This window comes from Nymphaea colorata, chromosome 13 (genome assembly GCF_008831285.2).
Source record: "Nymphaea colorata isolate Beijing-Zhang1983 chromosome 13, ASM883128v2, whole genome shotgun sequence".
NCBI lineage: Eukaryota > Viridiplantae > Streptophyta > Magnoliopsida > Nymphaeales > Nymphaeaceae > Nymphaea > Nymphaea colorata.
Genome location: NC_045150.1, coordinates 13,760,894 through 13,785,339, shown reverse-complemented (window position 1 = coordinate 13,785,339; position 24,446 = coordinate 13,760,894).

The window sequence follows — 24,446 nt, the reverse complement described above, 5'->3', positions numbered from 1 at the left end:
TTTCAATCCCTTAAATCATTAAATATAAATGTAACCTGTTTAACTCGTTGGATTCGCTATAAGTGATGAAATGAATGGCTTAAGTTGCATTCCTGTTCACGTGAACCTATGATTTCCATTCCTTTAATCTATCAAAGTGGATGTAAGGATGATTGAAACTCGTTGGATTTACTGCAGGGGATCGGATAACACGTTTCATGTGTTGGATTTCAAATGATGAATGGAATGGCTTCAACAATTGCGTTCATATCGACTTGTGATTTAAATTTACCCATTAAATAACGTAATATAGATGTAACAACAAGTCATACTCATTCGATTACCTATAAGTATCAAAGAACAAGTTCAACTCTTTGGATTTGGAGTAAATGAACGGTTAAATCTCATTGGCATTCGAACGAACTTTTGATTTCAATCGTTTAAATCGTTTGATGAAGAAATAACAAGTTAAAATCTTTGAATTCACTACAAAAGATCAAATTAATGTCTTAAATCTCATTTGCAGTTAGGCAAATTTGTGATTTTAATCCCCTAAGCCAATCAATATGAATGAAACGACAAGTCGATCCCACTTTATTAACTATAAGGGAGCAAATGAATGACTTAAATCACATTAATGTTTATACGAACTTGTTGTTTCAATCCCCAAAATCATTCAGTATAAACGTAACAACTTGTTTAACTCGTTGCATTAACAATAAGGGATCAAATGGACCCTTTAATCGCAATTCCTTTCATTCAAACTTACAATTTCAATTTCTTAAATCAACCAGTGCAAACGAAATGAAATGTGAAACTCATTCGATCAACTATAGGTGATCAAATGAAGGTTCGAAATCTTATTCATAGTCTTGTAAGCTTGTGATTGCAATCTCTTAAATCATTAAATGTAAATGGAACATGTTCAACCCGTTGGATTACCTTCATGTGATGAAATGAATGGCTTAAACAATTGCGTTCATATTAACTTGTGATTTAAATCCACCCCTTAAATCACGTAATATGGATGTAACAACAAGTTGTAGTCATTCCGTTTTCTATAAGTATCAAATAACAAATTCAACTCATTGGACTAACTATGAGGGAGTAAATGAACGGCTAAATCTCACTGGCGTTCAAAGGAACTTACGATTTCAATCATTTAAATCGTTCGATATAGAAATAACAAGTTTAAATCTTTGAATTCACTACAAAAGATCAAATGAATGTATTAAACCCAATTGTAGTCACGTAAATTTGTGATTTTAATCCCCTAAGCCAATCAATGTGAATGAGACAACAAGCTGGTCCCAATTGATTAACTATAAGGAAGCAAATGAATGACTTAAATCTGGTTCATATTTACGCGAACTTGTTGTGTCAATCCCTTTCTTCATTCAGTATAAACGTAACAACATGTTTAACTCATTGCATTGAATATAAGGGATGAAATGAATGCTTAAATCTCATTCATATTCATTCAAACTTGGGATTTCAATTTCTTAAATCAATCAGTACAAATGCAATAAAATGTTAAAATCATTCGATTAACTGTAGGTGATCAAATGAATGTTTTAAATCTCATTCGCAGTGTTACAATCTTATGATTTCAATCACTTAAATCATTAAATATAAATGTATCCAGTTTAACGCGTTGGATTTGCTATAAGTGATGAAATAAATGGCTTAAGTTCCATTCCAGTTCACGTGAACCTATGATTTCCATTCCTTTAATCAATCAAGGTAGATGTAAGGACGATTGAAACCCGTTGGATTAATTGTGAGGGTCGAATAACTTGTTTAATGTGTTGGATTTCAAATGATGAAGGGATTGCCTTCAACAATTGTGTTGTGATTTAAATCCACCCGTTAAATACCGAAATAAAGATATAACAACAAGTCATACTCATTCGATTAACTATAAGTATGAAAGAACAAGTTCAACTCATTGGATTTACTCTAAGGGAGTAAATTAATGGTTAAATCTCATTGGCATTCGAACGAACTTATGATTTCAATCATTTAAATCATTCAATGTAGAAATAACAAGTTTAAATCTTTGAATTCTGTAAAAAAGATCAAATGAATGCTTTAAATCCCATTTGTAGTTACGAAAATTTGTGATTTTAATCCCCTTAGCCAATCAATGTGAATGAAACAACAAGATGGTCTCACTTGATTAACCATAAGAGAGCAAATGAATGACTTAAATCTCATTTATATTTATACAAACTTGTTGTTTCAATCCCTTTTCTCATTCAGTATAAACGTAAGAACATGTTTAGCTCATTGCATTGACTATCAGGGATGAAATGAATGCTTAAATTTCATTTCTATTCATTCAAACTTGTGATTTCAATTTCTTAAACCAATCAGTACAAATGCAATAAAATGTTAAAATCATTCGATTAACTGTAGGTCATCAATTGAAGGTTTTAAATCTCATTCGCAGTATTACAAACTTATGATTTCAATCCCTTAAATCATTAAATATAAATGTAACCTGTTTAACTCGTTGGATTTGCTATAAGTGATGAAATGAATGGCTTAAGTTGCATTCCTGTTCACGTGAACCAATGATTTCCATTCCTTTAATCTATCAAAGTGGATGTAAGGATGATTGAAACTCGTTGGATTAACTGCAGGGGATCGGATAACACGTTTAATGTGTTGGATTTCAAATGATGAATGGAATGGCTTCAACAATTGTGTTCATATCGACTTGTGATTGAAATTTGCCCCTTAAATAACGTAATATAGATGTAACAACAAGTCATGCTCATTCGATTACCTATAAGTATCAAAGAACAAGTTCAACTCATTGGATTTGGAGTAAATGAACGGTTAAATCTCATTGGCATTCGAACGAACTTTTGATTTCAATCGTTTAAATCGTTTGATGTAGAAATAACAAGTTAAAATCTTTGAATTCACTACAAAAGATCAAATGAATGTCTTAAATCCCATTTGCAGTTAGGCAAATTTGTGATTTTAATCCCCTAAGCCAATCAATATGAATGAAACGACAAGTCGATCCCACTTTGTTAACTATAAGGGAGCAAATGAATGACTTAAATCACATTAATATTTATACGAACTTCTTGTTTCAATCCCCAAAATCATTCAGTATAAACGTAACAACTTGTTTAACTCGTTGCATTAACAATAAGGGATCAGATGGACCCTTTAATCGCAATCCCTTTCATTCAAACTTGCGATTTCAATTTCTTAAATCAACCAGTGCAAACAAAATGAAATGTGAAACTCATTCGATCAACTACAAGTGATCAAATGAAGGTTCGAAATCTTATTCATAGTCTTGTAAGCTTGTGATTGCAATCTCTTAAACCATTAAATGTAAATGGAACATGTTCAACCCGTTGGATTACCTTCATGTGATGAAATGAATGGCTTAAACAATTGCGTTCATATGAACTTGTGATTTAAATCCACCCCTTAAATCACGTAATATGGATGTAACAACAAGTTGTAGTCATTCGATTTTCTATAAGTATCAAATAACAAATTCAACCCATTGGACTAACTATGAGGGAGTAAATGAACGGTTAAATCTCATAGGCGTTCAAAGGAACTTACGATTTCAATAAATTAAATCGTTTGATATAGAAATAACAAGTTTAAATCTTTGAATTCACTACAAAAGATCAAATAAATGTATTAAACCCAATTGTAGTCACGTAAATTTGTGATTTTAATCCCCTAAGCCAATCAATGTGAATGAGACAACAATCTGGTCCCACCTGATTAACTATAAGGAAGCAAATGAATGACTTAAATCTAGTTCATATTTACGCGAACTTGTTGTGTCAATCCCTTTATTCATTCAGTATAAACGTAACAACATGTTTAACTCATTGCATTGAATATAAGGGATGAAATGAATGCTTAAATCTCATTCGTATTCATTCAAACTTGGGATTTCAATTTCTTGAATCAATCAGTACAAATGCAATAAAATGTTAAAATCATTCGATTAACTGTAGGTGATCAAATGAATGTTTTAAATCTCATTCGCAGTGTTACAAACTTATGATTTCAATCCCTTAAATCATTAAATATAAATGTAACCAGTTTAACGCGTTGGATTTGCTATAAGTGATGAAATAAATGGCTTAAGTTCCATTCCTGTTCACGTGAACCTATGATTTCCATTCCTTTAATCAATCAATGTAGACGTAAGGACGATTGAAACTCGTGGGATTAACTGTGAGGGATCGAATAACTTGTTTAATGTGTTGGATTTCAAATGATGAAAGGATTGGCTTCAACAATTGTGTTGTGATTTAAATCCACCCGTTAAATACCGAAATATAGATATGACAACAAGTCATACTCATTCGATTAACTATAAGTATGAAAGAACAAGTTCAACTCATTGGATTTACTCTAAGGGAGTAAATTAATGGTTAAATCTCATTGGCATTCGAACGAACTTATGATTTCAATCGTTTAAATCATTCAATGTAGAAATAACATGTTTAAATCTTTGAATTCTGTAAAAAAGATCAAATGAATGCTTTAAATCCCATTTGTAGTTACGTAAATTTGTGATTTTAATCCCCTTAGCCAATCAATGAGAATGAAACAACAAGCTGGTCTCACTTGATTAACTATAAGAAAGCAAATGAATGACTTAAATCTCATTTATATTTATACGAACTTGTTGTTTCAATCCCTTTACTCATTCAGTATAAAAGTAACAACATGTTTAGCTCATTGCATTGACTATAAGGGATGCAATGAATGCCTAAATTTCATTTGTATTCATTCGAACTTGTGATTTCAATTTCTTAAACCAATCAGTACAAATGCAATAAAATGCTAAATTCATTCGATTAACTGTAGGTGATCAATTGAAGGTTTTAAATCTCATTCGCAGTCTTACAAACTTATGATTTTAATCCCTTAAATCATTAAATATAAATGTAACCAGTTTAAGTCGTTGAATTTGCTATAAGTGATGAAATGAATGACTTAAGTTGCATTCTTGTTCACGTGAACCTATGATTTCCATTCCTTTAATCTATCAAAGTGGATGTAAGGATGATTGAAACTCGTTGGATTAACTGCAGGGGATCGGATAACACGTTTAATGTGTCGGATTTCAAATGATGAATGGAATGGCTTCAACAATTCTGTTCATATCGACTTGTGATTTATATTTGCCCCTTAAATAACGTAATATAGATGTAACAACAAGTCATACTCATTCGATTACCTATAAGTATCAAAGAACAAGTTCAAATCATTGGATTTGAAGTAAATGAACGGTTAAAACTCATTGGCATTCGAACGAACTTTTGATTTCAATCGTTTAAATGAATGTCTTAAATCCCATTTGTAGTTAGGCAAATTTGTGATTTTAATCCCCTAAGCCAATCAATATGAATGAAACGACAAGTCGATCCCACTTTATTAACTATAAAGGAGCAAATGAATGACTTAAATCACATTAATATTTATACGAACTTGTTGTTTCAATGCCCAAAATCATTCAGTATAAACGTAACAACTTGTTTGACTCGTTGCATTAACAATAAGGGATCAAATGGACGCTTTAATCGCAATCCCTTTCATTCAAACTTGCGATTTCAATTTCTTAAATCAACCAGTGCAAACAAAATGAAATGTGAAACTCATTTAATCAACTACAAGTGATCAAATGAAGGTTCGAAATCTTATTCATGGTCTTGTAAGCTTGTGATTGCAATCTCTTAAATCATTAAATGTAAATGGAACATGTTCAACCCGTTGGATTAACTTCATGTGATGAAATGAATGGCTTAAACAATTGCGTTCATATGAACTTGTGATTTAAATCCACCCCTTAAATCACGTAATATGGATGTGACAACAAGTTGTAGTCATTCGGTTTTCTATAAGTATCAAATAACAAATTCAACTCATTGGACTAACTATGAGGGAGTAAATGAACGGTTAAATCTCACTGGCGTTCAAAGGAACTTACGATTTCAATCATTTAAATCGTTCGATATAGAAATAACAAGTTTAAATCTTTGAATTCACTACAAAAGATCAAATGAATGTATTAAACCCAATTGTAGTCACGTAAATTTGTGATTTTAATCCCCTAAGCCAATCAATGTGAATGAGACAACAAGTTGGTCTCACTTGATTAACTATAAGGAAGCAAATGAATGACTTAAATCTGGTTCATATTTACGCGAACTTGTTGTGTCAATCCCTTTATTCATTCAGTATAAACGTAACAACATGTTTAACTCATTGCATTGAATATAAGGGATGAAATGAATGCTTAAATCTCATTCGTATTCATTCAAACTTGTGATTTCAATTTCTTAAATCAATCAGTACAAATGCAATAAAATGTTAAAATCATCCGATTAACTGTAGGTGATCATATGAATGTTTTAAATCTCATTCGCAGTGTTACAAACTTATGATTTCAATCCCTTAAATCATTAAATATAAATGTAACCAGTTTAACGCGTTGGATTTGCTATAAGTGATGAAATAAATGGCTTAAGTTCCATTCCTGTTCACGTGAACCTATGATTTCCATTTCTTTAATCAATCAATATAGATGTAAGGACGATTGAAACTCGTTGGATTAACTGTAAGGGATTGAATAACTTGTTTAATGTGTTGGATTTCAAATGATGAAAGGATTGGCTTCAACAATTGTATTGTGATTTAAATCCACCCGTTAAATACCGAAATATAGATATAACAACAAGCCATACTCATTCGATTATCTATAAGTATCAAAGAAAAAGTTCAACTCATTGGATTTACTCTAAGGGAGTAAATTAATGGTTAAATCTCATTGGCATTCGAACGAACTTATGATTTCAATCGTTTAAATCATTCAATGTAGAAATAACAAGTTTAAATCTTTGAATTCTGTAAAAAAGATCAAATGAATGCTTTAAATCCCATTTGTAGTTACGTAAATTTGTGATTTTAATCCCCTTAGCCAATCAATGTGAATGAAGCAACAAGCTGGTCCCACTTGATTAACTATAAGAGAGCAAATGAATGACTTAAATCTCTTTTATATTTATATGAACTTGTTGTTTCAATCCCTTTACTCATTCAGTATAAACGTAACAACATGTTTAGCTCATTGCATTGACTATAAGGGATGAAATGAATGATTAAATTTCATTTGTATTCATTCAAACTTGTGATTTCAATTTCTTAAACCAATCAGTACAAATGCAATAAAATGTTAAAATCATTCGATTTACAGTAGGTGATCAATTAAAGGTTTTAAAGCTCATTCGCAGTCTTACAAACTTATGATTTCAATCCCTTAAATCATTAAATATAAATGTAACCTGTTTAACTCGTTGAATTTGCTATAAGTGATGAAATGAATGGCTTAAGTTGCATTCATGTTCACGTGAACCTATGATTTCCATTCCTTTAATCTATCAAAGTGGATGTAAGGATGACTGAAACTCGTTGGATTAACTGCAGGGGATCGGATAACACGTTTAATGTGTTGGATTTCAAATGATGAATGGAATGGCTTCAACAATTGTGTTCATATCGACTTGTGATTTAAATTTACCCCTTAAATAACGTAATATAGATGTAACAACAAGTCATACTCATTCGATTACCTATAAGTATCAAAGAACAAGTTCAACTCATTGGATTTGGAGTAAATGAACGGTTAAATCTCATTGGCATTCGAACGATCTTTTGATTTTAATCGTTTAAATCGTTTGATGTAGAAATAACAAGTCAAAATCTTTGAATTCACTACAAAAGATCAAATGAATGTCTTAAATCCCATTTGCAGTTAGGCAAATTTGTGATTTTAATCCCCTAAGCCAATCAATATGAATGAAACGACAAGTCGATCCCCCTTTATTAACTATAAGGGAGCAAATGAATGACTTAAATCACATTAATGTTTATACGAACTTGTTGTTTCAATCCCCAAAATCATTCATTATAAACGTAACAACTTGTTCAAATGGACGCTTTAATCGCAATCCCTTTCATTCAAACTTGCGATTTCAATTTCTTAAATCAACCAGTGCAAACAAAATGAAATGTGAAACTCATTCGATCAACTACAGGTGATCAAATGAAGGTTCGAAATCTTATTAATGGTCTTGTAAGCTTGTGATTGCAATCTCTTAAATCATTAAATGTAAATGGAACATGTTTAACCTGTTGGATTAACTTCATGTAATGAAAAGAATGGCTTAAACAATTGCGTTCATATGAACTTGTGATTTAAATCCACCCCTTAAATCACGTAATATGGATGAAACAACAAGTTGTAGTAATTCGGTTTTCTATAAGTATCAAATAACAAATTCAACTCATTGGACTAACTATGAGGGAGTAAATGAACGGTTAAATCTCACTGGCGTTCAAAGGAACTTACGATTTCAATCATTTAAATCGTTCGATATAGAAATAACAAGTTTAAATCTTTGAATTCACTACAAAAGATCAAATGAATGTATTAAACCCAATTGTAGTCATGCAAATTTGTGATTTTAATCCCCTAAGCCAATCAATGTGAATGAGACAACAAGCTGGTCCCACTTGACTAACTATAAGGAAGCAAATGAATAACTTAAATCTGGTTCATATTTACGCGAACTTGTTGTGTCAATCCCTTTATTCATTCAATATAAACGTAACAACATGTTTAACTCATTGCATTGAATATAAAGGATGAAATGAATGCTTAAATCTCATTCGTATTCATTGAAACTTGGGATTTCAATTTCTTAAATCAATCAGTACAAATGCAATAATTTAAATCTCATTCGCAGTGTTACAAACTTATGATTTCAATCCCTTAAATCATTAAATATAAATGTAACCAGTTTAACTCGTTGGATTTGCTATAAGTGATGAACTAAATGGCTTAAGTGCGATTCCTACTGACGTGAACCTATGATTTCCATTCCTTTAATCAATCAATGTAGATGTAAGGACGATTGAAACTCGTTTGATTAACTGTGAGGGATCGAATAACTTGTTTAATGTGTTGGATTTCTAATGATGAAAGGATTGGCTTCAACAATTGTGATCATATCGACTTGTGATTAAAATTTACCCCTTAAATAACGTAATATAGATGTAACAACAAGTCATACTCATTCGATTAACTATAAGTATCAAAGAACAAGTTCAACTCATTGGATTTGGAGTAAATGAACGGTTAAATCTCATTGGCATTCAAACGAACTTTTGATTTCAATTGTTTAAATCGTTTGATGTAGAAATAACAAGTTAAAATCTTTGAATTCACAACAAAAGATCAAATGAATGTCTTAAATCCCATCTGTAGTTAGGCAAATTTGTGATTTTAATACCCTAAGCCAATCAATATGAATGAAACGACAAGTCGATCCCACTTTATTAACCATAAGAGAGCTTGTTTATACGAACTTGTTGTTTTAATCGCAATCCCTTTCATTCAAACTTGCGATTTCAATTTATTAAATCAACCAGTGCAAACAAAATGAAATGTGAAACTCATTCGATCAACTATAGGTGATCAAATAAAGGTTCGAAATCTTATTCATAGTCTTGTAAGCTTGTGATTGCAATCCCTTAAATCATTAAATGTAAATGGAACATGTTCAACCCGTTGGATTAACTTCATGTGACGAAATGAATGGCTTAAACAATTGCGTTCATATGAACTTGTGATTTAAATCCACCCCTTAAATCACGTAATATGGATGTAACAACAAGTTGTAGTCATTCGGTTTTCTATAAGTATCAAATAACAAATTCAACTCATTGGACTAACTATGAGGGAGTAAATGAACTGTTAAATCTCACTGGCGTTCAAAGGAACTTACGATTTCAATCATTTAAATCGTTCGATGTAGAAATAACAAGTTTAAATCTTTGAATTCACTACAAAAGATCAAATGAATGTATTAAACCTAATTGTAGTCACGTAAATTTGTGATTTTAATCCCCTAAGCCAATCAATGTGAATGAGACAACAAGCTGGTCCCACTTGATTAACTATAAGGAAGCAAATGAATGACTTAAATCTGGTTCATATTTATGCGAACTTGTTGTTTCAATCACTTTATTCATTCAGTATAAACGTAACAACATGTTTAACTCATTGCATTGAATAGAAAGGACGAAATGAATGCTTAAATCTCATTCATATTCAAGTGAATGATGTAAAAAAGATCAAGTGAATGCTTTAAATCCCATTTGTAGTTACGTAAATTTGTGATTTTAATCCCCTTAGCCAATCAATGTGAATGAAGCAACAAGCTGGTCCCACTTGATTAACTATAAGAGAGCAAATGAATGACTTAAATCACTTTTATATTTATATGAACTTGTTGTTTCAATCCCTTTACTCATTTAGTATAAACGTAACAACATGTTTAACTCATTGCATTGACTATAAGGGATGAAATGAATGCTTAAATTTTATTTGTATTCTTTCAAACTTGTGATTTCAATTTCTTAAATCAATCAGTACAAATGCAATAAAATGTTAAAATCATTCGATTAACTGTAGGTGATCAAATGAATGTTTTAAATCTCATTCGCAGTGTTACAAACTTATGATTTCAATCCCTTAAATCATTAAATATAAATGTAACCAGTTGAACGCGTTGGATTTGCTATAAGTGATGAAATAAATGGCTTAAGTTCCATTCCTGTTCACGTGAACCTATGATTTCCATTCCTTTAATCAATCAATGTAGATGTAAGGACGATTGAAATTCGTTGGATTAACTGTGAGGGATCGAATAACTTGTTTAATGTGTTGGATTGCAAATGATGAAAGGATTGGCTTCAACAATTGTGTTGTGATTTAAATCCCCCCGTTAAATAACGAAATGTCGATATAACAACAAGTCATACTCATTCGATAAACTATAAGTATCAAAGAACAAGTTCAACTAATTGGATTTACTCTAAGGGGGTAAATTAACAGTCAAATCTCATTGGCATTCGAACGAACTTATGATTTCAATCGTTTAAATCATTCGATGTAGAAATAACAAGTTTAAATCTTTGAATTCTGTAAAAAAGATCAAATGAATGCCTTAAATCCCATTTGTAGTTACGTAAATTTGTGATTTTAATCCCCTTAGCCAATCAATGTGAATGAAACAACAAGCTGGTCACACTTGATTAACTATAAGACAGCAAATGAATGACTTAAATCTCATTTATATTTATACGAACTTGTTGTTTCAATCCCTTTACTCATTCAGTATAAACGTAACAACATGTTTAACTCATTGCATTGACTATAAGGGATGAAATGAATGCTTAAATTTCATTTGTATTCATTCAAACTTGTGATTTGAATTTCTTAAATCAATCAGTACAAATGCAATAAAATGTTAAAATCATTCGATTAACTGTAGGTGTTCAAATGAACGTTTTAAATCTCATTCGCAGTGTTACAAACTTATGATTTCAATCCCTTAAATCATTAAATATAAATGTAACCAGTTTAACTCATTGGATTTGCTATAAGTGATGAAATAAATGGCTTAAGTGCCATTTCTAGTCACGTGAACCTATGATTTCCATTCCTTTATTCAATCAATGTAGATGTAAGGACGATTGAAACTCGTTGGATTAACTGTGAGGGATCGAATAACTTGTTTAATGTGTTGGATTTCAAATGATGAAAGGATTGACTTCAACAATTGTGTTCATATCGACTTGTGATTTAAATCCACCCGTTAAATAACGAAATATAGATGTAACAACAAGTCATACTCATTCAATAAACTATAAGTATCAAAGAACAAGTTCAACTCATTGGATTTACTCTAATGGAGTAAATTAACGGTTAAATTTCATTGGCATTCGAACAAACTTATGATTTCAATCGTTTAAATCATTCGATGTACAAATAACAAGTTTAAATCTTTGAATTCTGTAAAAAAGATCAAATGAATGCCTTAAATCCCATTTGTAGTTACGTAAATTTGTGATTTTAATCCCCTTAGCCAATCAATGTGAATGAAACAACAAGCTGGTCCCACTTGATTAACTATAAGAGAGCAAATGAATGACTTAAATCTCATTTATATTGATACGAACTTGTTGTTTCAATGGCTTTACTCATTCAGTATAAACGTAACAACATGTTTAACTCATTTCATTGATTATAAGGGATGAAATGAATGCTTAAATTTCATTTGTATTCATTCAAACTTGTGATTTCAATTTATTAAATCAATCAGTACAAATGCAATAAAATGTTATAATCATTTGATTAACTGTAGGTGATCAATTGAAGGTTTTAAATCTCATTCGCAGTCTTACAAACTTATGATTTCAATCCCTTAAATCATTAAATATAAATGTAACCAGTTTAACGCGTTGGATTTGCTATAAGTGATGAAATAAATGGCTTAAGTTCCATTCCTGTTCACGTGAACCTATGATTTCCATTCCTTTAATCAATCAATGTAGATGTAAGGACGATTGAAACTCGTTGGATTAACTGCGAGGGATCGAATAACTTGTTTAATGTGTTTGATTTCAAATGATGAAAGGATTGGCTTCAACAATTGTGTTCATATCGACTTGTGATTTAAATCCACCCGTTCAATAACGAAATATAGATGTAACAACAAGTCATACTCATTCAATAAACTATAAGTATCAAAGAACAAGTTCAACTCATTGGATTTACTCTAATGGAGTAAATTAACGGTTAAATCTCATTGGCATTCGAACAAACTTATGATTTCAATCGTTTAAATCATTCGATGTACAAATAACAAGTTTAAATCTTTGAATTCTGTAAAAAAGATCAAATGAATGCCTTAAATCCCATTTGTAGTTACGTAAATTTGTGATTTTAATCCCCTTAGCCAATCAATGTGAATGAAACAAGAAGCTGGTCCCACTTGATTAACTATAAGAGAGAAAATGAATGACTTAAATCTCATTCATATTTATATGAACTTACTGTTTCAATGCTTTTACTCATTCAGTATAAACGTAACAACATGTTTAACTCGTTGCATTGACGATAAGGGATGAAATGAATGCTTAAATTTCATTTGTATTGTTTCAAACTTGTGATTTCAATTTATTAAATCAATCAGTACAAATGCAATAAAATGTTAAAATCATTCGATTAACTGTAGGTAATCAATTGAAGATTTTAAATCTCATTCGCAGTCTTACAAACTTATGATTTCAATCCCTTAAATCATTAAATATAAATGTAACCTGTTTAACAGTCTCGCAGTCTCGCAGTGATGAAATGAATGGCTTATGTTGCATTCCTGTTCACGTGAACCTATGATTTCCATTCCTTTAATCTATCAAAGTGGATGTAAGGATGATTGAAAATCGTTGGATTAACTGCTAGGGATCGGATAACATGTTTAATGTGTTGGATTTCAAATGATGAGAGGAATGGCTTCAACAATGGTGTTCATATCGACTTGTGATTTAAATTTACCCCTTAAATAACGTAATATAGTTGAAACAACAAGTCATACTCATTCGATTGAATATAAGTATCAAAGAACAAGTTCAACTCATTGGATTTGGAGTAAATGAATGGTTAAATCTCATTGGCATTCGAACGAACTTTTGATTTCAATTGTTTAAATCGTTTGATGTAGAAATAACAAGTTAAAATCTTTGAATTCACTACAAAAGATCAAATGAATGTCTTAAATCCCATTTGTAGTTGGGCAAATTTGTGATTTTAATCCCCTAAGCGAATCAATATGAAGGAAACGACAAGTCGATCCCACTTTATTAACTATAAGGGAGCAAATGAATGACTTAAATCTCATTATATTTGTACGAACTTGTTGTTTCAATCCCCAAAATCATTCAGTATAAACGTAACAACTTGTTTAATTCGTTCCATTAACAACACGGGATCAAATTGACGCTTTAATCGCAATCCCTTTCATTCAAACTTGCGATTTCATATTCATTCAGTATAAACGTAACAACATGTTTAACTCATTGCATTGAATAGAAGGGATGAAATGAATGTTTAAATCTCATTCGTATTCATTCAAACTTGGGATTTCAATTTCTTAAATCAATAAGTACAAATGCAATAAAATGTTAAAATGATTCGATTAACTGTAGGTGATCAATTGAAGGTTTTAAATCTCATTCGCAGTCTTACAAACTTATGATTTCAATCCCTTAAATCATTAAATATAAATGTAACCTGTTTAACTCGTTGGATTTGCTATAAGTGATGAAATGAATGGCTTAAGTTGCATTCCTGTTCTCGTGAACCTATGATTTCCATTCCTTTAATCAATCAATGTAGATGTAAGGACGATTGAAACTCGTTGGATTAACTGTGAGGGATCGGAATAACTTGGTTTTAATGTGTTGGATTTCAAATGATGAAAGGATTGGCTTCAACAATTGTGTTCTGATTTAAATCCACCCGTTAAATAACGAAATATAGATGTAACAACAAGTCATACTCATTCGATTAACTATAAGTATCAAAGAACAAGTTCAACTCATTGGATTTACTCTAAGGGAGTAAATTAACGGTTAAATCTCATTGGCAATCGAACGAACTTATGATTTCAATCGTTTAATCATTCGATGTAGAATAACATTTAATCTTTGAATTCTGTAAAAAGATCAATGAATGCTTAAATCCCATTTGTAGTTACGTAAATTTGTGATTTTAATCCACTTAGCCAATCAATATGAATGAAACAACTAGCTGGTCCCACTTGATTAACTATAAGAGAGCAAATGAATGACTTAAATCTCATTTATATTATATGAACTTGTTGTTTCAATGCCTTTACTCATTCAGTATAAACGTAACAACATGTTTAACTCATTGCATTGACTATAAGGGATGAAATGAATGCTTAAATTTCATTTGTATTCTTTCAAACTTGTGATTTCAATTTCTTAATCAATAAGTACAAATGCAATAAAATGTTAAAATCATTCGATTAACTGTAGGTGATCAATTGAAGGTTTTAAATCTCATTCGCAGTCTTACAAACTTATGATTTCAATCCCTTAAATCATTAAATATAAATGTAACCTGTTTAACTCGTTGGATTTGCTATAAGTGATGAAATGAATGGCTTAACTTGCATTCCTGTTCACGTGAACCTATGATTCCATTCCTTTAATCTATCAAAGTGGATGTAAGGATGATTGAAACTCGTTGCATAACTGCAGGGGATCGGATAACATGTTTAATGTGTTGGATTTCAAATGATGAAAGGAATCTCTTCAACAATTGTGTTGACATCGACTTGTGATTAAATTTACCCTTACATAACGTAATATAGATGTAACAACAAGTCATACTCATTCGATTAACTATAAGTATCAAAGAACAAGTTCAACTCATTGGATTTGGAGTAAATGAATGGTTAAATCTCATTGGCATTCGAATGAACTTTTGATTTCAATCGTTTAAATCGTTGATGTAGAAATAACATGTTAAAATCTTTGAATTCACTACAAAAGATCAAATGAATGTCTTAAATCCCATTTGTAGTTAGCAAATTTGTGATTTTAATCCCCTAAGCGAATCAATATGAATGAAACGACAGTCGTCCCACTTTATTAACTAAAGGGAGCAAATGAATGACTTAAATCTCATTATATTTATACGAACTTGTTGTTTCAATCCCTAATCATTCAGTATAAACGTAACAACTTGTTTACTCGTTGCATTGACAATAAGGGATCAAATGGATGCTGTAAATCGCATCCGTATTCATTCAAACTTGCGATTTCAATTTCTTAAATCAACCATGAAAACAAAATAAATGTAAATCATTCGATAACTATAGGTGATCAAATAAAGGTTCGAAATCTTATTCCAGTCTTGTAACTTATGATTGCAATCCCTTAAATCATTAAATATAAATGTAACTGTTAACCGTTGATTCTTAGTGATGAAATAATGGCTTAATTCATTCCTGTTCACGTCCTTGATTCCTTCCTTAATCTTCAAGTGATGTAGGAGATTGAATGTTGATTAACTGATCGATAACTGTTTAATGTGGATTTCAAATGATGAAAGATTGGCTTAACATTGTGTATATGGACGTGTTTTCATTCGTTATAAGTATAAATAACAAATCAACTCATTGGACAAACTATGAAGGAGTAATGATGGTTAAATCTTATTGGCGTTCAACGAACTACGATTTCATCATTTAACTCGTTCGATAGAATAACAAGTTAAATCTTTGAATTCACTACAGAAGATCAAAGAATGTATTAACCCATTGTAGTCACATAACTTGTGATTTTAATCCCCTAAGCCAATCAATGTGAAGAACAACAAGCTGGTCCACTTGATTAACTATAAGGAGCAAATGAATGACTTAAATCTTTCATATTTATGCGAACTTGTTGTTTCAATCCCTTTATTCATTCAGTTAAACGTAACAACATGTTTAACTCATTGCATTGAATATAAGGGATGAAATGATGCTTAAATCTCAATCCTGTATCATCAAACTTGATTAATTTTTATTTCCATGTACAATTGATTAATCTTTCATTAATCAACTTAGTTGATAAATGAAATAAATCTTATTCTGTCTGAACTTGATTTCATTCTTAAATCAATTAATGTAAGGCGATGAAACTTTTAACTATGATAACTTATGTGGATTCAATGAAAATTGCTTCAAATGTATTCGATTTAAATCCACCGTTAATAACGAATATAGATAACAACAATTATCATTCGATAATATAAAAAAAATTCAACTCATTGGATACTTAAGAAATAACGGTTAAATCTCATTGCATTCGAACGAACTTATGATTTCAATCGTTAATCTTCGATGTAGAAATAACAAGTTAAATCTTTGAATTCATAAAAAGATCAAATGAATGCTTTAAATCTCATTTGTAGTTACGTAAATTTATGATTTTAATCCCCTTGCCAATCAATGTGAATGAAACAAGCTGGTCCCACTTGATTAACTATAAGAGAGCAAATGAATGACTTAAATCTCATTTATATTTATATGAACTTGTTGTTTCAATCCCTTTACTCATTCAGTATAAACGTAACAACATGTTTAACTCATTGCATTGACTATAAGGGATGAAATGAATGCTTAAATTTCATTTGTATTCTTTCAAACTTGTGATTTCAATTCTTAAATCAATCAGTACAATGCAATAAAATGTTAAAATCATTCGATTAACTATAGGTGATCAATTGAAGGTTTTAAATCTCATTCGCAGTCTTACAAACTTATGATTTCAATCCCTTAAATCATTAAATATAAATGTAACCTGTTTAACTCGTTGGATTTGCTATAAGTGATGAAATGAATGGCTTATGTTGCATTCCTGTTCACGTCAACCTATGATTTCCATTCCTTCAATCTATCAAAGTGGATGTAAGGATGATTGAAAGTCGTTGGATTAACTGCAGGGGATCGGATAACATGTTTAATGTGTTGGATTTTAAATGATGAAACAAATGGCTTCAACAATTGTGTTCATATCGACTTATGATTTAAATTTACCCCTTAAATAACGTAATATAGATGTTACAACAAGTCATACTCATTCGATTAACTATAAGTATCAAAGAACAAGTTCAACTCATTGAATTTGGAGTAAATGAACGGTTAAATCTCATTGGCATTCGAACGAACTTTTGATTTCAATTGTTTAAATCGTTTGATGTAGAAATAACAAGTTAAAATCTTTGAATTCACAACAAAAGATCAAATGAATGTCTTAAATTCGATTTGTAGTTAGGCAAATTTGTGATTTTAATCCCCTAAGCCAATCAATATGAATGAAACGACAAGTCGATCCAACTTTTTTGACTATAAGGGAGCAAATGAATGACTTAAATCTCATTAATATTTATACGAACTTGTTGTTTCAATCCCAAAATCATTCAGTATAAACGTAACAACTTGTTTAACTCGGTGCATTAGCAATAAGGAATCAAATGGACGCTTTAATCGCAATCCCTTTCATTCAGACTTGCGATTTCAATTTCTTAAATCAACCACTGCAAACAAAATGAAATGTGAAACTCATTCGATCAACTATAGGTGATCAAATGAAGGTTCAAAATCTTATTCATAGTCTTGTAAGCTTGTGATTGCAATCCCTTAAATCATTAAATGTAAATGGAACATGTTCAACCCGTTGGATTAACTTAATGTGATGAAATGAATGGCTTAAACAATTGCATTCATATGAACTTGTGATTTAAATCCACCCCTTAAATAACGTAATATGGACGTAACAACAAGTTGTAGTCATTCGGTTTTCTATAAGTATCAAATAAAAAATTCAACTCATTGGACTAACTATGAGGGAGTAAATGAACAGTTAAATCTCATTGGCGTTCAAACGAACTTACGATTTCAATCATTTAAATTGTTCGATATAGAAATAACAAGTTTAAATCTTTGAATTCACTACAAAATATCAAATGAATGTATTAAACCCAATTGTAGTCACGTAAATTTGTGATTTTAATCCCTTAAGCCAATCAATGTGAACGAGACAACAAGCTGGTCCCACTTGATTAACTATAAGGAAGCAAACGAATGACTTAAATCTGGTTCATATTTATGCGAACTTGTTGTTTCAATCCCTTTATTCATTCAGTATAAACGTAACAACATGTTTAACTCATTGCATTGAATATAAGGGATGCAATGAATGCTTAAATCTCATTCGTATTCATTCAAACTTGGGATTTCAATTTCTTAAATCAATCAGTACAAATGCAATAAAATGTTAAATCATTCGATTAACTGTAGGTGATCAAATAAATGTTTAAATCTCATTCGCAGTATTACAAACTTATGATTTCAATCCATTAAATCATTAAATATAAATGTAACCAGTTTAACTCGTTGGATTTGCTATAAGTGATGAAATAAATGGCTTAAGTGTCAATCCTATTCACCTGAACCTATGATTTGCATTCCTTTAATCAATCAATGTAGATGTAAGGATGATTGAAACTCGTTGGATTAACTGTGAGGGATTGAATAACTTGTTTAATGTGTTCGATTTCAAATGATGAAAGGATTGGCTTCAACAATTGTGTTCATATTGACTTGTGATTTAAATCCACCCGTTAAATAACGAAATATAGATGTAACAACATGTCATACTCATTCGATTAACTATAAGTATCAAAGAACAAGTTCAACTCATTGGCATTCGAACGAACTTATGATTTCAATCGTTTACATCATTCGATGTAGAAATAACAAGTTTAAATCTTTGAATTCTGTAAAAAGATCAAATGAATGCCTTAAATCCCATTTGTAGTTATGTAAATTTGTCATTTTAATCCCCTTAGCCAATCAATGTGAATGAAACAACAAGCTGGTCCCACTTGATAAACTATAAGAGAGCAAATGAATGACTTAAATCTCATTTATATTTATATGAACTTGTTGTTTCAATATCTTTACTCATTCAGTATAAACGTAACAACATGTTTAACTCATTGCATTGACTATAAGGGATGAAATGAATGCTTAAATTTCATTTGTATTCATTCAAACTTGTGATTTCAATTTCTTAAATCAATCAGTACAAATGCAATAAAATGTTAAAATCATTCGATTAACTGTAGGTGATCAATTGAAGGTTTTAAATCTCATTCGCAGTCTTACAACTTGTGATTTCAATCCCTTAAATCACTAAATATAAATGTAACCTGTTTAACTCGTTGGATTTGCTAAAAGTGATGAAATGAATGGCTTAAGTTGCATTCGTGTTCACGTGAACCTATGATTTCCATTCCTTTAATCTATCAAAGTGGATGTAAGGATGATTGAAACTCGTTGGATTAACTGCAGGGGACCGGATAACATGTTTAATGTGTTGGATTTCAAATGATGAAAGGAATGGCTTCAACAATTGTGTTCATATCGACTTGTGATTTAAATTTACCCCTTAAATAACATAATATAGATGTAACAACAAGTCATACTCATTCGATTAACTATAAGTATCAAAGAATAAGTTCAACACATTGGATTTGGAGTAAATGAACGGTTGAATCTCATTGGCATTCGAACGAACTTTTGATTTCAATCGTTTAAATCGTTTGATGTATATATAACAAGTCAAAGTCTTTGAATTCACTACAAAAGATCAAATGAATGTCTTAAATCTCATCTGTAGTTCGGCAAATTTGTGATTATAATCCCCTAAGCCAATCAATATGAATGAAACGACAAGTCGATCCCACTTTATTAACTATAAGGGAGCAAATGAATGACTTAAATCTCATTAATATTTATACGAACTTGTTGTTTCAATCCCCAAAATCATTCAGTATAAACGTAACAACTTGTTTAACTCGTTGCATTAACAATAAGGGATCAAATATACGCTTTAATCGCAATCCCTTTCATTCAAACTTGCGATTTGAATTTCTTAAATCAACCAGTGCAAACAAAATGAAATGTGAAACTCATTCGATCAACTATAGGTGATCAAATGAAGGTTCGAAATCTTATTCATAGCCTTGTAAGCTTGTGATTGCAATCCCTTAAATCATTAAATGTAAATGAAACATGGTCAACCCGTTGGATTAACTTCATGTGATGAAATGAATGGCTTAAACAATTGCATTCATATGAACTTGTGATTTAAATCCACCCCTTAAATCACGTAATATGGATGTAACAACAAGTTGCAGTCATTCGGTTTTTTATAAGTATCAAATAACAAATTCAACTCATTGGACAAACTATGAGGGAGTAAATGAACGGTTAAATCTCATTGGCGTTCAAACGAACTTACGATTTCAATCATTTAAATCGTTCGATATAGAAATAACAAGTTTAAATCTTTGAATTCACTACAAAAGATCAAATGAATGTATTAAACCCAATTGTAATCACGTAAATTTGTGATTTTAATCCCCTAAGCCAATCAATGTGAATGAGACAACAAGCTGGTCCCACTTGATTAACTATAAGGAAGCAAATCAATGACTTAAATATGGTTCATATTTATGCGAACTTCTTGTTTCAATCCCTTTATTCATTCAGTATAAACGTAACAACATGTTTAACTCATTGCATTGAATATGGGGGATGAAATGAATGCTTAAATCTCATTCGTATTCATTCAAACTTGGGATTTCAATTTCTTAAATCAATCAGTACAAATGCAATAAAATGCTAAAATCATTCGATTAACTGTAGGTGATCAAATGAATGTTTTAAATCTCATTCGCAGTCTTACAAACTTATGATTTCAATCCCTTAAATCATTAAATATAAATGTAACCAGTTTAACTCGTTGGATTTGCTATAAGTGATGAAATAAATGGCTTAGGTGCCATTCCAATTCACGTGAACCTATGATTTCCATTCCTTTAATCAGTCAATGTAGATGTAAGGACGATTGAAACTCGTCGGATTAACTGTGAGGGATCGAATAACTTGTTTAATGTGTTGAATTTCAAATGATGAAAGGATTGACTTAAACAATTGTGTTGATATCGACTTGTTATTTAAATCCACCCGTCAAATAACGAAATATAGATGTAACAACAAGTCATACTCATTCGATTAACTATAAGTATCAAAGAACAAGTTCAACTCATTGGATTTACTCTAAGGGAGTAAATTAACTGTTAAATCTCATTGGCATTCGAACGAACTTATGATTTCAATCGTTTACATCATTCGATGTAGAAATAACAAGTTTAAATCTTTGAATTCTGTAAAAAAGATCAAATGAATGCCTTAAATCCCATTTGTAGTTACGTAAATTTGTGATTTTAATCCCCTTAGCCAATCAATGTGAATGAAACAACAAGCTGGTCCCACTTGATTAACTATAAGAGAGCAAATGAATGACTTAAATCTCATTTATATTTATACGAACTTGTTGTTTCAATCTCTTTACTCATTCAGTATAAACGTAACAACATGTTTATCTCATTGCATTGACTATGAGGGATGAAATGAATGCTTAAATTTCATTTGTATTCATTCAAACTTGTGATTTCAATTTCTTAAATCAATCAGTACAAATGCAATAAAATGTTAAAATCATTCGATTAACTGTTCAATTTCATTGGATTTGCTATAAGTGATGAAATAAATGGCTTAAGCTCCATTCCTATTCACGTGAACATATGATTTCCATTCCTTTAATCAATCAATGTAGATGTAAGGACGACTAAAACTTGTTGGATTAACTGTGAGGGACCGAATAACTTGTTTAATTTGATGGATTTCAAATAATGAAAGGATTGACTTCAACAATTGTCTTCATATCGACTTGTGATTTAAATCCACCCGTTAAATAACAAAATATAGATGTAACAAGAAGTCATACTCATTCGATTAACTATAAGTATCAAAGAACAAGTTCGACTCATTGGATTTACTCTAAGGGAGTAAATTAACGGTTAAATCTCATTGGCATTCGAACGAACTTATGATTTCAATCGTTTAAATAATTCGATGTAGAAATAACAAGTTTAAATCTTTGAATTCTGTAAAAAAGATCAAATGAATGCCTTAAATCCCATTCGTAGTTACGTAAATTTGTGATTTTAATCCACTTAGCCAATCAATGTGAATGAAACAACAAGCTGGTCCCACTTGATTAACTATAAGAGAGTAAATGAATGACTTAAATTTCAATTATATTTATACGAACTTGTTGTTTCAATCCCTTTACTCATTCAGTATAAACATAACAACATGTTTAACTCATTGCATTGACTATAAGGAATGAAATGAATGCTTTAATTTAATTCGTATTCATTCAAACTTGTGATTTCAATTTCTTAAATCAATCAGTACAAATGCAATAAAATGTTAAAATCATTCGATTAACTGTAGGTGATCAATTGAAGGTTTTAAATCTCATTCGCAGTCTTACAAACTTATGATTTCAATCCCTTAAATCATTAAATATAAATATAACCTGTTTAACTCGTTGGATTTGCTATAAGTGATGAAATGAATGGCTTAAGTTTTATTCCTGTTCACGTGAACCTATGATTTCCATTCCTTTAATCTATCAAAGTGGATGTAAGGATGATTGAAACTCGTTGGATTAACTGCAGGGGATCGGATAACATGTTTAATGTGTTGGATTTCAAATGATAAAAGGAATGGCTTCAACAATTGTGTTCATATCGACTTGTGATTTAAATTTACCCCTTAAATAACGTAATATAGATGTAACAACAAGTCATACTCATTCGATTAACTATAAGTATCAAAGAACAAGTTCAACTCATTGGATTTAGAGTAAATGAATGGTTAAATCTCATTGGCATTCGAACGAACTTTTGATTTCAATCATTTAAATCATTTGATGTAGAAATAACAAGTTAAAATCTTTGAATTCACTACAAAATATCAAATGAATGTCTTAAATCCCATTTGTAGTTAGGCAAATTTGTGATTTTAATCCCCTAAGCCAATCAATATGAATGAAACGACAAGTCGATCCCACTTTATTAACTATAAGGGAGCAAATGAATGACTTAAATCTCATTAATATTTATACGAACTTGTTGTTTCAATCCCCAAAATCATTCAGTATAAACGTAACAACTTGTTTAACTCGTTGCATTAACAATAAGGGATCAAATGGACGCTTTAATCGCAATCCCTTTCATTCAAACTTGCGATTTCAATTTCTTAAATCAACCAGTGCAAACAAAATGAAATGTGAAACTCATTCGATCAACTATAGGTGATAAAATGAAGGTTCAAAATCTTATTCATAGCATTGTAAGCTTGTGATTGCAATCCCTTAAATCATTAAGTGTAAATGGAACATGTTCAACCCGTTGGATTAACTTCATGTGATGAAATGAATGGCTTAAACAATTGCGTTCATATGAACTTGTGATTTAAATCCACCCCTTAAATCACGTAATATGGATGTAACAACAAGTTGTAGTCATTCGGTTTTATACAAGTATCAAATAACAAATTCAACTCATTGGACAAACTATGAAGGAGTAAATGAACGGTTAAATCCCATTGGCGTTCAAACAAACTTACGATTTCAATAATTTAAATCGTTCGATATAGAAATAACAAGTTTAAATCTTCGAACTCACTACAAAAGATCAAATGAATGTATTAAACCCAATTGTAATCACGTAAATTTGTGATTTTAATCCCCTTAGCCAATCAATGTGAATGAAACAACAAGCTGGTCCCACTTGATTAACTATAAGAGAGCAAATGAATGACTTAAATCTCATTTATATTTATACGAACTTGTTGTTTCAATCCCTTTACTCATTCAGTATAAACGTAACAACATGTTTAACTCATTGCATTGACTTTGAGGGATGAAATGAATCCTTAAATTTCATTTGTATTCCTTCAAACTTGTGATTTTAATTTCTTAAATCAATTAGTACAAATGCAATAAAATGTTAAAATCATTCGATTAACTATAGGTGATCAATTGAAGGTTTTAAATCT